Genomic DNA, 6,000 nt, shown 5'->3' with positions numbered 1-6,000 from the left:
GAAAGAGTGAGATGAAATAGGTAGGTTGTTAAAGAACAGAGGGAAAATCCTTTACATTTGGGTTGATGTTCTGTGCTATCGAAAACCGAAACCAGAAAAATTAGGTTAACCCTTGGCAAATAGCAAATTACACCATATTGCCTAGTAAATATTTTAAATTACTTCATATCTTAGTTAAGAATTTATCAGACTCTGGGAGGGCTCAGGCCAAGGAGTGCTTCCCAGAACTTCTGCTGCCAGTGTCCTTGTCCCCGCAGTGAGCCACAGCCACCTCTGCCTCTGCCGGAGACCCTCCAACACTAGCAGCCATGTGGCTGACAGGGTCCTGGTGCTCCGACCGAGTGTCAGGACTGAGCCACTGAGGTGGGAGAGCCGAGTTCAGGACATTGGTCCACCAGAGACCTCCCGGCCCCACGTAATATCAAACAGTGAAAGCTTTCCCAGAGATCTCCATCTCAACCCTAAGAACCAGCTCCACTCAATGACCAGCAAGCTCCAGAACTGGACACTCTATGCCAAACAACTAGCAAGACAGGAACACAACCCCACCCATTAGCAGAGAAGCTGCCTAAAATCATAATAAGGTCACAGACACACCAGGTGCATCTGAAAAACACATCACCAGACGTGGTCCTCCCCACTAGAAAGACAAGATCCAGCCTCATCCACCAGAACACAGGCACTAGTCCCCTCCACCAGGAAGCCTACACAAACCACTGAACCAAACTTACCAACTGGGGGCAGACACCAAAAACAACAGGAACTATGAACATGCAGCCTGCAAAAGGAGACCCCAAACACAGAAAGTTAAGCAAAATGAGGAGACAGAGAAACACACAGTAGATGAAGGAGCAAGATAAAAACCCACCAGACCAAACAAATGAAGAGGAAATAGAGAGTATATCTGAAAAAGAATTCAGAGTAATGATAGTAAAGATATCCAAAATCTTGGAAATAGAATGGAGAAAATAAAAGAAACGTTTAGAAGGAACTAGAAGAAATAAAGAGCAAACAAACAATGATGAACAACACAATAAATGAAATTAACAATTCTCTAGAAGGAATCAATAGCAGAATAACTGAGGCAGAAGAATGGATAAGTGACCTGGAAGATAAAATAGTGGAAATAACTACCTCAGAGCAGAATAAAGAAAAAAGAATGAAAAGAATTGAGGACAGTCTCAGAGACTTCTGGAACAACATTAAACACACCAACATTCGAATTATAGGGGTCCCAGAAGAAGAAGAGAAAAAAAAAGAGACTGAGAAAATATTTGAAGAGATTATAGTTGAAAACTTCCCTAATATGGGAAAGGAAATAGTCAGTCAAGTCTAGGAAGCACAGAGAGTCCCATACAGGATAAATCCAAGGAGAAACACACCAAGACACACATTAATCAAACTATCAAAAATTAAAGGCAAAGAAAAAATATGAAAAGCCACAGTGAAAAGCAACAGATAACAAAAAAGGAATCCCCATAAGGTTAACAGCTGATCTTTCAGCAGAAACTCTGCAAGCCAGAAGGGAGTGGCAGGACATATTTAAAGTGATGAAAGGGAAAAACCTACAATCAAGATTACTCTATCCAGCAAGGATCTCAATCAGACTTGATGGAGAAATTAAAACCTTTACAGACAAGCAAAAGTTAAGAGAATTCAGCACCACCAAACCAGCTTTACAACAAATGCTGAAGGAACTTCTCTAGGCAGGAAACACAAGACAAGGAAAAGACCTATAATAACAGACCCAAAACAATTAAGAAAATGGTAATAAGTACATACATACTGATAACTACCTTAAAAGTGAATGGATTAAGTGCTCCAACCAAAAGACACAGACTGGCTAAATGGATACAAAAACAAGACTGGTATATATGCTGTCTACAGTAGACCCACTTCAGATGTAGGGACAACTACAGACAGAAAGTGAGGGGATGGAAAAAGATATTCCATGCCCATGGAAATCAAAAGAAAGCTGGAGTAGCAATTCTCATATCAGACAAAATAGACTTTAAAATAAAAACTATTACAAGAGACAAAGAAGGACACTACATAATGATCAAGAGATCAACTGAAGAAGAAGATATAATAATTGTAAATATTTATGCACCCAACATAGGAGCACCTCAATACATACGGCAAATGCCAACAGCCATAAAAGGTGAAATCGACAGTAACACAATAAATGTAGGGGACTTTTAACACCTCACTTTCACCAATGGACAGATCATCCCAAATGAAAATAAATGAGGAAACACAAGCTTTTAAATGATACATTAAACAAGATGGACTTAATTGATATTTACAGGACATTCCATCCCAAAACACTTTCTTCTTAAGTGCACATAGAACATTCTCCAGGATAGATCATATGTTGGGTCACAAGTCAAGCCTTGGTAAATTTAAGAAAATTGAAATCATATCAAGTATCTTTTCCCACCACAACGTTATGAGAATAGATATCAATTACAGGAAAAATCTGCAAAAAATACAAACACATGGAGGCTAAACAATACACTACTCAATAACCAAGAGATCACTGAAGAAATCAAAGAGGAAATCAAAAAAATACCTAGAAACAAATGACAATGGAAATACAACAACTCAAAACCTATGGGATGCAGCAAAAGCAGGTCTAAGAGGGAAGTTTATAGCCGTACAATCCAGTTCAGGAAACAAGAAACATCTCAAATAAATAACCTAACCTTACATCTAAAGCAATTAGAGAAAGAAGAACAAAAAACCCCAAAGTTAGCAGAAGGAAAGAAAGCATAAATATCAGATCAGAAATAAATGAAAAAGAAATGAAGGAAACGATAGCAAAGATCAATAAAACTAAAAGCTGGTTCTTTGAGAAGATAAACAAAATTGAAAAACCATTAGCCAGACTCGTTAAGAAAAAAAGTGAGAAGACTCAACTCAATAGAATTAGAAATGAAAAAGGAAAATTAACAACTTACACTCCAGAAATACAAAGGATCATGAGAGATTACTACAAGCAACTATATACCAATAAAATGGACAACCATGAAGAAATGGACAAATTCTTAGAAAAGCACAACCTTCCGAAACTGAACCAGGAAGAAATAGAAAATATAAACAGACCAATCACAAGCACTGAAATTGAAACTGTGATTAAAAATCTTCCAGCAGACAAAAGTCCAGGACCAGATGGCTTCACAGGTGAATTCTATCAAACATAGAGAATAGCTAACACCTATCTTTCTCAAACTCTTCCAAAATATAGCAGAGGGAGGAACACTCCAAAACTCATTCTACAAGGCCACCATCACCCTGATACCAAAAGCAGACAAAGATGTCAGAAAAAAAGAAAACTACAGGCCAATATCACTGATGAACATAGATGCAAAAATCCTCAACAAAATACTAGCAAACAGAATCCAACAGCACATTAAAAGGATCATACACCATGATCAAGTGGGATTTATCCCAGGAATGGGAGGATTCTTCAATACACGCAAAGCAATCAATGTCATAAACCATATTAACAAATTGAAGGAGAAAAACCGTATGATCATCTCAATAGATGCAGAGAAAGCTTTCAAAATATTCAACACCTATTTGATAAAAAACTCCCCAGAAAGTAGGCATTGAGGGAACTTACCTCAACATAATCAAGGCAACATATGACAAACCCACTGCCAACATCATTCTCAATGGTGAAAAACTGAAACCATTTCCATTAAGATCAGGAACAAGACAAGGTTGCCCACTCTCACCACTATTATTCAACATAGTTTTGGAAGTAGTAGCCACAGCACTCAGAGATGAAAAAGAAATAAAAGGAATCCAAATCAGAAAAGAAGAAGTAAAACTATCACTGTTTGCAGATGACATGATACTATGTATATAGAATCCAAAAGATGCTATCAGAAAACTACTAGAGCTAATCAATGAATTTGGTAAAGTAGCAGGATACAAAATTAATGCACAGAAATCTCTTGCATTCCTATACACTAATGATGAAAAATCTGAAAGAGAAATTAAGAAAACCCTCCCATTTACCATTGCAACAAAAAGAATAAAATACCTAGGAATAAACCTACCTAAGGAGACAAAGGACCTGTAAGCAGAAAACTGTAAGACACTGATGAAAGAAATTAAAGATGATACAAACAGATGGAGAAATATACCATGTTCTTGGATTGGAAGAATTGTGAAAATGACTACTACCCAAAGCAATCTACAGATTCAATGCAATCCCTATCAAACTACCAATGGCATTCTTCACAGAATTAGAACAAAACATTTCACAATTTGTATGGAAACACAAAAGACCCCGAAAGCCAAAGCAATATTGAGAAAGAAAAACAGAGTTGGAGTAATCAGGCTCCCTGACTTCAAACTATACCACAAAGCTACAGTAATCATGACAGTATGGTACTGGCACAAAACCAGAAATATAGATCAATGGAACAGGATAGGAAGCCCTGAGATAAACCCACGCACATATGGTCACCTTATTTCTAATAAAGGAGGCGAGAATATACAATGGAGAAAAGACAGCCTCTTCAATAAGTGGTGCTGGGAAAACTGGACAGCTACATGTAAAAGTATGAAATTAGAACACTCCCTAACACCATACACAAAAATAAACTCAAAATGGATTGAAGACCTAAATGTAAGGCCAGAAACTATAAAACTCTTAGAGGAAAACATAGGCAGAACACTCTATGACATAAACCACAGCAAGATCCTTTTTGACCCACCTCCTAGAGAAACAAAAACAAAAATAAACAAATGGGACCTAGTGAAACTTAAAACTTTTGCACAGCAAAGGAAACCATAAACAAGACCAAAAGACAACCCTCAGAATGGGAGAAAACATTTGCAAACAAAGCAACTGACAAAGGATTAATCTCCAAAATATACAAGCAGGTCATCAGCTCAATATCAAAAAAAAACCCAACATCCCAATCCAAAAATGGGCAGAAGACCTAAATAGACATTTCTGCAAAGAAGATATACAGACTGCCAACAAACACATGAAAGGATGCTCAACATCACTAATCATTAGAGAATTGCAAATCAAAACTACAATGAGGGGCTTCCCTGGTGGCGCAGTGGTTGAAAGTCCGCCTGCCGATGCAGGGGACACGGGTTCGTGACCCCGTCCTGGAAGATCCCACGTGCCATGGAGCAGCTGGGCCTGTGAGCCATGGCCGCTGAGCCTGTGCGTCTGGAGCCAGTGCTCCGCAATGGGAGAGGCCACAACAGTGAGAGGCCCACGTACCACAAAAAAAAAAAAGTTACATGCACCCCAATGTCCATAACATGTTATTTACAATTGCTGAGATATGGAAGCAACCTATATGTCCATCAACAGATGAATGGATAAAGAAGATGTGGTATGAATATGCAATGTAATACTATTCAGCTGTAAAAAAGAACAAAGGTTTGCCATTTGCAGCAACATAGATGGACCTGGAGGGCATTATGCTAAGTGAAATAAGTCAGAAAAGGACAAATACTGTATGATACACTTACATGTGGAATCTAAAAAGTACAACAAACTAATGAATATAACAACAAAGAAGGAGACTTACAGATATGGAGAAGAAACTAGTGGTTACTAGTGGCAGGGGGAGATGGGCAATATAGGGGTGGGAAAGTGGGAGGTACAAACTATTGTGTGTAAGATAGGCTCAAGGATGTATCGTACAACACGGGGAATATAGTCAATATTTCGTAATAACCATAAAAGGAAAGTAACCTTTAAAAATTGTATAAATTTTTTGTAATAGGGAAACTATACAAAATAAATTATTTCTAACTTGAAAAAAAAAACAACAGAATTTTTCAAGTACCTCACAGGATAGACTGCTAAACTATTTACACCTTTGTGGAAAATTTATATAACATTCTCCTTTCACAGTTGGTCTCTCAAAATATATTCTTCCCTGTGTCATCCATACTAGATGTAATTAAGGAATTATTCTTATCTTGATTTGTATATATTAAACTTTTATGATATGTTTA

The 6,000-nt window shown here is 37.5% G+C and overlaps 1 protein-coding gene across 1 annotated transcript in view; it reads right to left on the bottom strand.

Moving 5' to 3' along the window:
• The window catches only part of LOC103087464 (bifunctional heparan sulfate N-deacetylase/N-sulfotransferase 4), a 281,711-nt gene that overhangs the window by 19,423 nt on the left and 256,288 nt on the right, over positions 1 to 6,000 (bottom strand). The window lies entirely within an intron of this gene.

The sequence above is a fragment of the Lipotes vexillifer genome, unplaced genomic scaffold (assembly GCF_000442215.2).
Source record: "Lipotes vexillifer unplaced genomic scaffold, Lipotes_vexillifer_v1.1 scaffold577, whole genome shotgun sequence".
Taxonomy (NCBI): domain Eukaryota; kingdom Metazoa; phylum Chordata; class Mammalia; order Artiodactyla; family Lipotidae; genus Lipotes; species Lipotes vexillifer.
Note: the sequence above shows the minus strand (reverse complement) of the source record. Positions and strands in the feature narration are given on the sequence as shown.